Raw genomic sequence first — 10918 nt, 5'->3', positions numbered from 1 at the left:
AAAACATTATTTGGACCTCCTGTCGCACGTCTGCGCCGCCTTGCCTCGGTGAAAGGACTCCTTAACAGGAATAGCCTTTGGGTAAGTGTACGAGGCCGAATCCCGAAAGAGTCTGTAAGATGACCAGCCTTGGAGTCACCTGTGGTAAAAGATAAAAATAGTTAGAAAAAGGAAAAAGGCTATGGTAGTGCGAACCGCATTGTAGGCCTGTCCGTATTGTGCCTCCGTCGATGACCAGGGTATTTTAAGTGCATAATTATGTATGCGCGGTACCAACTTCGCAGGTATATGAGGCGAACGACGGAGGCCGAACTGCTAATCCAACTCTGAGATTGATCGGTCTTGTTTAATAGAGACCGAAGGCTCAATGGCCGATGAGATACGCGGCTTGATGAGGCCGCTTTGTACTTTGGTTGTAGTAGCCATAATATGCTCCTCTGTACGGAGGGAGCGTTCCATATTTCCATTTATCGTTATGACGCCATGTGGGCTGGGCATCTTAAGTTTTGCATAGCGTAGTGTGGGACCGCATTAAAACGAGCCAAAGTGGTACGCCCCAGAGGTGCATGGTAGCTACTACGGAACATGACAATGTGATGGAGCCCGTGCAGTGAGCTTCTACGCCAGGTACTACTCCCTTGAGGGTAGTTGTGGTGGGATTGATTCTTGAAGGATCAATGCCCATTTTGCGGACAATGTTTTGGTAGAGTAGATTAAGGCTACTGCCACCGTCCATAAGGACTTCCGTGAGATGGAACCCATCGATAATTGGGTCGAGGACAAGAGCTGCTGAACCTGTGTGACAGATACTGACTGGGTGGTCCTTGCAATCAAAAGTGATCGGGCAGGCCGCCCATTGATTAAATTTTGGGGCGACCGGCTCTATGGCGTAGGCGTCCCGTAGTGCGCACTTGCGCTCCCCTATAGGGGTGTGCGTCATGTATACCATGTTTATTGTTTTTACTTTGGGGGGAAATTGCTTCTGACCCCCGGTGTTCGGTTGGCGAGTCTCTTCGTCATCGCTGTCACTGGGCGGCCCCTTCCCCTTGTGTTCGGCATTAAGCTTGCCGGCTTGTTTGAAAACCAGACAACTTCTGTTGGTATGATTGGCTGGTTTATCGGGAGTGCCATGAATCTGGCAGGGCCGATCCAGTATCTTGTCTAAATTGGATGGCCCGTCTCTGTTTGCCTTGAATGGCTTTTTCCGTTCACCGGGTTTGGAGCCGCTGAATCTGGCGTTCACCGCCATGTCTTGTTCTCCTTCGTTACTATTTCGACGCTTGTGTTTAGTGTGTCGTGGCTTGCCACTGCCGTCTCGAACTTCGGAGGTGCCCAGATCACTGATTTTGTTGCTTCTACGAGCGAGCCAGCTGTCTTCCCCCGCGCAAAAGCGGGTCATTAGAGCGGTAAGGGCTGCCATGGATTTCGGTATTTCTTGGCCGAGGTGGCGGGCGAGCCACTCATCCCGGGCACTGTGTTTGAAAGCCGCGAGGGCTTCGGTGTCCGGACAATCGACAATTTGGTTCTTTTTAATTAAGAACCTAGTCCAGAGCTTCCTGGCTGACTCTCCGGGCTGCTGGATGATGTGACTTAGGTCATCGGCGTCTGGCGGCCGGACATATGTACTTTGGAAGTTATCGCGGAAGGCGTCTTCTAGGTCCTCCCAGCTGCCAATGGAGTTCTCTGGAAGGCTGTTTAGCTAGTGCCGCGCTGGTCCCTTTAGTTTTAGTGGGAGGTATTTGACGGCGTGGAGATCATCACCCCGGGCCATGTGGATATGGAGAAGAAAATCTTTAATCCATACCAAGGGATCTGTTGTTCCATCGTATGATTCGATATTCATGGGTTTAAACCCTTCTGGGAATTCGTGTTCCATTACTTCATCAGTGAAGCAAAGGGGGTGTGCAGCGCCTCTATATCGGGCCAAGTCACGACGTAGCTCGGATGGAGTTCGTTTGCGATTTTCGGCTCAGACGTGGTTATGTTTGTCGCATCCGGCTAGGTGGCCGTCGTCGCGCGTCGGTGCACGCCCTTGCGATCCGTAGATTGATCTTGTCTGACCTGCTCTACTGTCCAGGTCATGCCGTAGGGTCATATGTATAACCCCAAGTTGTTTTATCTCTGCCTTTACGACGAGGTAGTGCGGGCTGGTGTTCGGCTTGAGGTGCCGCTTTGTCCCGACCACGTGGTGGTCGATCAGCCGCCTTACGCGCTGATGGTACGGGCTCAAGTGCCTCGTCATCAAATTGAGGTAGCAATTTGCGCTTCGGATAGCTTTTTATGGGGCGCTCAAGGCCGTATTCCTCGGCTCAAGGCCATCTGTCGTTGAGTGTATCCTATTCGGCTTGAAGCCGTTGCTGCTTCCTTTTCGGGCTCCTTGCTGTTGCGACGAGCTGTTGCTTAAAGCGTTCTTGCTCGAGGGGTTCTTCTGGCACGATGAAGTCTTCGTTGCCAAGGCTTATTTCGTCTTCGGAGGGTGGCATATAACTGCCATCCTCTGAGTCATCATTCCCAACTGGCTCGTCGGGGTTACTCTACCCTTCCTCCCTATCTTCCTGTTCAGAAGCTGGTTCGATGAGGGCATCTAAGTCTTCGGCGTTCTCCGGAGTATTTTTTTCTCTGGTGCCAGTATTGCTTTCTTTCTCACGGCGTGATTTTGAACGGCGCCGCTGATGCCGCCGCTTCGGTGGTTTATCAGCGTTATTGTCCTTAACTGGATCCCTACCGCCGTCCTCGCCATCGTCTTTGGATGTATCCACCATATATATATCGTACGTGGAGGTGGCCGCCCAGCGTCCGGTATGCGGTGGGCTTTGTGCATGCTCCTCTCCGGCGTCGTCGTCCATACCGTTGATGTCTTCGGAGTTGTAATCGAGCCTGCCGGTTAAGTCCTCGACCGTGGCTATAAGGTGGGTGGTGGGTGGGAGGAAAAATTCCCTGCTCTCAGCCCCTAGTCCGGGCTGGGCATAGTTCGGACGTTGCTCCTCTGTAATGAGAAGGGATTGCATTAAGTCCAAAGCCTCGCTTAAAGGCGAGGTTTGTTCAGAGAGAAGAGAGTCCGCGGAGTACGGCGGGAGGGATACTCCCCGGCCGGACTCACACGGTGCTGACTCCGAGGGATCGAAGCCAGTTTCTCGAGAAGGGTCTGGCTTCGTGATGGTTGCCAGCGACGCTACTTCAACCGGCTCTCCCGTACTAGGTTTGGTGGCCGCAGATAGTCCGGCGAGCTCGAGAAGCCCGTCTTCGGACATGGCGACGCACTCCGGCTCTGAGGCCAGAGCGGGAGTTGGAGTCGCGAATCCTTGGAAGATCAAGTCTCCCCGGACGTCAGCGACATAGTCCAGGTTTCGAAAACTAATCCGGTGACCTCGGGCCTAGCTGTCGATCTGCTCTAGATGGCCAAGCGAGTTGGCCCGCAGTGCGAAGCCGCCGAACACGAAGATCTGGCCGGGGGGAAAAACTTCCCCCTGGACAGCGTTGTTGTAGATGATTGACGGAGCCATCGAACCTCTTGAAGACGACACCGCGGAACTCTCAATGAAAGCGCCAATGTCGGCGTCAAAACCGGCGGATCTCGAGTAGGGGGTCCCGAACTGTGCCTCTAAGATTGATGGTAACAAGAGATAGGGGACACTATGTTTACCCAGGTTCGGGCCCTCTCTATGGAGGTAATACCCTACTTCCTGCTTGATTGATCTTGATGAATATGAGTATTACAAGAGTTGATCTACCACGAGATCGTAATGGCTAAAACCCTAGAAGTCTAGCCTGTATGATTATGATCGTCCCTATGGGCTAAACCCTCCGGCTGATATAGATACCGGAGGGGACTAGGGTTGTACAAAGTCGGTTATAGAGAAAGGAATCTTCATATCTGAACGCCAAGCTTGCCATCCCCGCCAAGGAGAGTCCCTTCCGGACACGGGAGAGAGTCTTTTGTCTTGTATCTTCATGGCCCATCAGTCCAGCCCATGCCCAGCAGGCTGGACGTCCGAGGACCCCTTAATCCAGGACTCCCTCACCCCCCCCCACACACCGATAGTTGAATGTTGTAGGTAAATATCCATGCCACAGAGAAAAACTGCACCTCTTCCCTCTCAAATTCCAGTAGGCCAGCCACCCTATATCTTTGACGTGGGCAAACACAAATTCGATGGCACTCTTTATCAATCGTGCAGCCACACACTTTATCCCTGTTTTTGATTCTATCGATATCTCACGTCCATGACTCCGTTTCACACACATTGCATATGTTACATTTTTTTGTTTAAGATATCATCGACACATTGCCTCTGTTTCGCACAAACCAACTCTCTCACACTCACCCACGTACGTACCTGCACCTAAAGAAGAGGTGCACGCATGACGCACTACTCACGTCTCGTTCCTGGCCACACCCGCGCGGGTACACGGTGGAGTTCGTTCCTGTAGGAAAAGGCAGCCGACGTGATAATTTGATGCGTGTAGCGGTTGTTTACTCGAAGGAGGGTCAGGTACCACGGCTAGATGGAACAAAGTTCGACTTGACGCGTTAGTATTAAATAAAGTTATATATTCCTCAATGGCACGTACAGAATATCAAACGATTGCCGTGGGGAAAATGGAAAAATCCGCTCCACTATATAGAACGGAGCCTGCCTGCCGGGGTTTGTGTCTCGTCACACCATCTCACACAAGGCGGCGGTTGCCTCTCTCTCTCTCTCTCACCGTTGGTCAGTGATCTAGCCGCATCCCGTCCGCCGGCGAAAAGGGAGGATGTGCATCGTTTCTCCGTTCGACGGCGTTGAGGCAGCACGTCCCGATCTACGGTACCCGCCGTTCTCTCTGACCAACCTCCGGCGTGGTAGGGCCTTCGCCACTTGCTCGCTGCCGCAGTATGGGCAGATCCCGGCCGCCGGCGCCCTCCTAGTAACATCCCGACGACCCTCAGGTACAGCTTCCTCCGGCCTTGCTCCACTGCCCATCTTCTCTCGTTGCTGCATGTGGATCTTCTTTATTTTTTTGCTTAAAACGTATCTCGGCCGGCGTACTTTCCATCTTGCAATGTCGTCCTCAAACCATTTTTGGTAAACCACCATGCTTCTATCTTTCCCTTATTACATGGAATATGATTCTTTTTTGTCGGCGTATGTGTCTTCATCTCGTGTTATTGGGCAGTAATTGTTTCCTTTCTACCTCCTTTTGCAAACAGGGCTATCCATTTTCACCTCGTTGCTATTGTGACATTTTGGTGAACTGCACAAATCACTTTTTTTCATAAGAGTGTTTTGTGCAGTTCCGCCAAAATGTCACACGGGCAAGGTTTTTACATTTCTGTGGGACTGCAGAAAGGGAGATTGGTTTTGCTATCGCGCTCATCCAACCGTGCCTAATCTTCTCCAACAAGTAGTTAGTCCTAAAGAGAGATCGCATAGGTGATCGGCTTCTATTTGTGTGTGTTATGTTTCATCATCTAGTTCCACTATTATTGTAATCACACTGACTGGATATCTTTGCAAACAGGGATGGTCAGATCGATTTTAGTGGAGCTGCACAAAATGATCGGATTTTGGTGTCCTCCATACACCTCTTTTTTGGCTACAAAGCTGGGTGAAACTAGCTGCCAAGTAATGAACACTGTGCCCAGGAAATGGAGCCATGCCTACGAACAGCATCGATCAATTATATTTTTTTCTTTATTTGTACACCTTCTCACAACTTTGTCTTCAGTTGTGATGTGAATATTGGCACTGCTCTGCGAACCATTGAGATGCATTAGCAGCCATGGTAGTTTCATTTGTATTTGATGGAATGTTGTAACGAGATAATCTTGAGGCAAGAGGACACATGAATCCTAAGTTGAAACCTTTTTTTCCTGCGGGAACCAAAGTTGAAACCTTCATAGCATCACAGTACAATTTCACTAAAATTATGCATACATGTAAACAAATCCTGAAGGATTGATAGCAATGCTAGAAACAATTCAACTTCGTTCGCCGACATGTGGGACATCCTTCATCCGGCTCCACCTGCCATGTAGCAATATTGAGTGCACAACTGCAGCGAAAGATTCACCCCGGTCGTTGCGCCGTAGTAGTAATGACTAGTGAGCAATCAAATTACAGAGCCCCACCTTTGCCACAGTAAGTTGCTCGGATGAAGCAACCATCATTTCTCTGTTCCTTGAATCCGCTGGTACTCCCATACTCCCAGAGTAATAAGTTGGTCGGGCGAAGCAACCATCACTTCACCTTTCCCACAGTAAGTACTAGTAGCTCCTTTATTTTTACTCTAGAAATAACCACACATGAATATTGGCGGTAGCAGCACAGCAACTGAATCAAAAATCGAAACCAACCAATGAACTACTACTAATGGTGAGTGTTTGCTAGTATCATGTACTCCGTCTGTCCATGTATATAGGGCTTAATGCGTTTACCGAGACTAACTTTGGCCCTGTTTGGATCCATGGGTTAGAGTTAGTTTGAGCTAGTTGGGGCTCAAATAGTCCTAAAGTATCCAAGCATGAGGGTTAAATTGGAGCAAGTTGCACCCAACCCACCAAAAAGAACTATCCCACCCAAGAGGTGCTAATTGGAGATAGTTCTCATTGGGCCCACTGGAAAATCACTTTTCTCTCTCCATCAAGTGTATTTATTGTCAATCTAACCCTGTCACCCAAACCTCTTTGGCTATAGTTAGTTCAGGGTTAGTCATGAGTTAGTCTAACCTCTAGCTAAGTTAGAGTATCCAAACAGGAGCAGTATAGGACATGCAAGTTGCTCAAAGTATACAGTCAAATTCGTATGTGAAAGGATCTTTTTTTTAAACGAAACGTGAAAGGATCTTCGAATGATGTAATTTTTAAATTATATAAAATCTTATCAATAGTCAAAGGCATCCTCGAAGAATACACTAGGCCCTATATAAAATCTTATCAATAGTCAAAACCAAGTGTTCTAAATGAGTTCTAAACGAGAAACTGGACCCAATCATGGGACGGCACGCCTATTTGGCCCGTCGGTCAAAGCGCTTCCTCTTCTTGGCATAACAATAGAGTACAGTATTTTTTTAGAATGCTCATGGCATGTCGGTAACATGTGATGAGTTAACCGACCTCAATAGACGGCAAAAACGCCAGCCCGCCGCACTTTGAGAGAGACGAGGAGCGAGAAGCGATACGGGCTGCTGGATTACTAGAGCTAGGTGTCGCACGGAGGCCAAGAAAAATGGTGATAGCGTGGGTTAGCCATGTAGTATGATGTAACTACACTGGGCTGCCGTGTTTCGTACTCTTCCAGTCCACTGTGGAGATGATTGGTTGATTTTATATCGCCGAATAATATAAAATATTATGAGTGCAGACGCTCCACCACGAGGTTCCCTGCTCCTTCTCGGTCGTCGGGAATCTATGCTCTTCCACTCTTTTTTATTGACGTCAGCTTTGCTCATCCTTTTGCCAACACGCGGAAACTCGCAGAACGACGAGAAGCTTGTTTACTACGCCTTCTCCCTCGCCAATGCCTGCGCGGTGGCTCGTAGCGCGAGGATAATCTTTTCTTGCGGTGGACGTGCAGCAGTTCATAGTGGGAGTAACATAGGAGTAGTAACATAGCGCAGTCCAAGACAAGTTTGCTTATGTGGCATGTATTTAATGAGGAGAGATGTGTTTAGAGTAACATAACATGTAGTGTGGGGCACAAGCGAGTAGTCCATTGTAGAAACTAGGGTGGTGCCAGATTAATTCTGCATGTAAATAAGCTTGTAACCGTGGATTTGGGGCTCTTTCCCCTCTCTTCTTTAATGAATGATACGCACACTCGTGCGTATTCAAGAAAAAAATATGTTACTGTAACATAGCGCTTTCCAAGAGAGGATCGATGAGTCTATAAGGTAATAAATGAAGCCAACTAGTATGACACTACTACTATGTTACTTTGCATTATGGAGGTAGTAACTTAGACTAGTGTCATATGCATGACACTAGTCTAAGTTACTCTGCACTATGACCAGCCTAAGAGCATGGTTAACAGTATAGCCAGCTGATGGCTATAAGAAACTGCCATGTCATGTATAGCCATCATTTATAGTCACTCATATAGTAGTGTGGGCTACAAGGTAGGGTATAACATCACTTAGTACTTTTTTCAACCTTCTCTCTTTCTCTTTCTTCACATTTAATCTATTTGTCTAGGAATCCGCATATAGCTAGGCTCTTGCATGAGATCCCACTCCCCATAATTTTCCTCGTCATCATGTGAGTCCTAGAAGATCTCACCCACATCTTCATTAGGCATGCAGCCGCCTTGATAGACAACATGCGCAGAAGGAGTAGAGGCGACTGGGGACGCACCACATCGTGGTCACTCCGTACGTGCTCGTGTGCGTGCAACGTGCGTGCTTTTCCATCGGTGCTAGCTCTAAGGCCGAGGCTGCGGTCGTCTTCATCTTCGACTATTCGTTGAGCAACGACGGCAAAGAGGTGCTGCAAGAGATGCGTAGGCGCCGTTGTGTGCGAGCTTCGTCGTAGCACGACGAACCGGACGTCGTCGCAGATGGCACACGCCTCCATGTAGCTAAGTGTGTGCGCATGCATGTGTTATTCACGTGCATTCTGTGGCCAAGTGTGTGCATGCATGTGTTGTGTACGTGCGTTGTGTGCTCCATGCTATGCGCGTATGTGCATGAGTAGGATCGCCATGAGTTAGTGCGTTGGCGTGTGTACATGCATAGCTGCATGTGTCATGTACATGCGGGGCTTCTTGTGTGGTTATCAATATAAACTATAGAACATCTTCAACTTAGCATCCTGATGTATCGTCTCTACTCCCTCCGTCCGGTGAAGTGTGTATGTTTGGGTTTAAAATTTGTCCACAAAAGAGTGTACTTCTATCTTTCCAATGCACTTTAAAGTATTTTCTCTCATCACACGGTAATCAAGACCAATAGCATTCTATACATAGTCTTCTTAATTTCTACACGCACTTAGCTCATTGGGGGTTGGGTAATTAAAGAGGAGAGAGATAGTGGCTTGCATCTTCCCAATGCGTTTTTAACTTCACTCTATAATTTGTCCTAAAATTTCTAGATGTACACTTTTCACCGGACGGATGGAGTAGTGGTTAGCGAAGAGTTCATGTTCTTTTATTTGTTTATAGGTAGGCATGCGGCAAAAAACAGGGAAAACGCGCAAGGTTCCTTGCAGATGCTCCACTGCGAGGTTCCTTGCTCCTTCTCGATCGTCAGGAATCTATGTTCTTCAACCCCCTTTTTTTACGTGAGCTTTGTTCATCCTTTTGCCAACACGCGAGACATCTATCATCAAGGTGCACGTGTCATGCAAGAAAATGGAGATAATCAGATAAGCAGTGCGTAAGTGAGTCGTGCACTTCGATGGCACCTACTACACAATATTTTTTCTCCTCGATGGAAACGTGAATGGTGCACGTACTCAACGTTGGAGCACGGGATGGGGGGGGGGTAGCCATGACATGGTGAGCCCTTTTTTGGAGAGAGTACGTACTAAATAACTTTGATGTGTCCCGTCAACTCGCAGAATGACAAGAAGCCTGCTTACTACACCTTCTCCCTCGCCAACGCATGCGCGGTGGCTCGCAGCACGAGGAGAAACTTTTGCTTACAAGCGGTGGACGTGTTGTAGTTCATTTGGTGTCAGATTGCCAGAAGTACTACTGTAGTACCATCATTATTGTTCGACTTTCAGAAGAGGCAAAGAGCCAAGCGCAAGGTCACCTACTAACCTTAGGCTACGCATAGTGGGAGTCATATAAGTAGGGGTGCCTCCTTTTTTATCCTAGAAATAACCACACGCGAATATTGGACGGTAGCAGCACAGCAACTGAATCAAAAAATCGAAACCAACCGATGAACTACTACTACTGGTGAGCGTTTGCTAGTATCATGTACTCCGTCTGTCCATGTATATAGGGCTTAATGCATTTTCTGAGACTAACTTTGGCCCTGTTTGGATCCATGGGTTAGAGTTAGTTTGAGCTAGTTGGGGCTCAAATAGCCCTAAAGTATCCAAACATGAGGGTTAAATTGGAGCAAGTTGCCCCAAACCCACAAAAAAACTATCCCACCCAAGAGTCTGTAACATGTGATCAGTTAACAGACATCAATAGACAGCGAAAACGCCAGCCCGCCGCACTTTGTTCATCCTTTTGCCAACACGCGGGATATCTAGCATCAAGGTGCACGTGTCATGTAAGAAAATGGAGATAAGCAGTGCGTAAGTGAGTCGTGCACTACGATGGCACCTAGTGCTACGCAATATTTTTCCTCCTCTATGGCACGTGAATAGTGCATGTACTCAATGACCGAGCACGGGATGGTAGCCATGGACTTGGTCGGCCCTTTTTGGAGAGAGTACTAAATACTACTACGTATTAACTTTGATGTGTCCCATCAACTCGCAGATCGACAAGAAGCACACACTGAGACTACCCATAGTGGGAGTAACATCTACACTCTTATAAAAACAGAGTTGGTGATGATGGTGTGCCTGCCATCCTGCAATATAGGTCGTCCGATTTATATCTGACGTACATGAAGGAAACTATGGAAATTTTGCAAAATCTACACTCTTATAAAAAACAGAATTGGTGATGATGGTGTGCCTGCCATCCTGCAATATAGGCCGTCTGATTTATATCTGACGTATAGGAAGGAAACTATGGAAATTTTGCAAAAAGTACCCACACACCTCTCCACATTTGCAAATAAGGCCTTCCCTCATTCATCCTTTTCTCTCACAAGATAAACTAGTCATACAAATGCATCTTGATGTTACGTGCAACGCACGGGCATCTTGCTAGTAGGTAGTAACATCACACATGTCTAGATAAACTAGATGATGTGTGTGACGCCCGGATAATTAAGCTACAGTAATTCCACGTTAACGATGCCACGTCACCTC

This window comes from Triticum aestivum, chromosome 1D (genome assembly GCF_018294505.1).
Source record: "Triticum aestivum cultivar Chinese Spring chromosome 1D, IWGSC CS RefSeq v2.1, whole genome shotgun sequence".
Classification (NCBI taxonomy): domain Eukaryota; kingdom Viridiplantae; phylum Streptophyta; class Magnoliopsida; order Poales; family Poaceae; genus Triticum; species Triticum aestivum.
The sequence above is the reverse complement of the archived record's forward strand: the minus strand, read 5'-3'. Positions refer to the sequence as shown.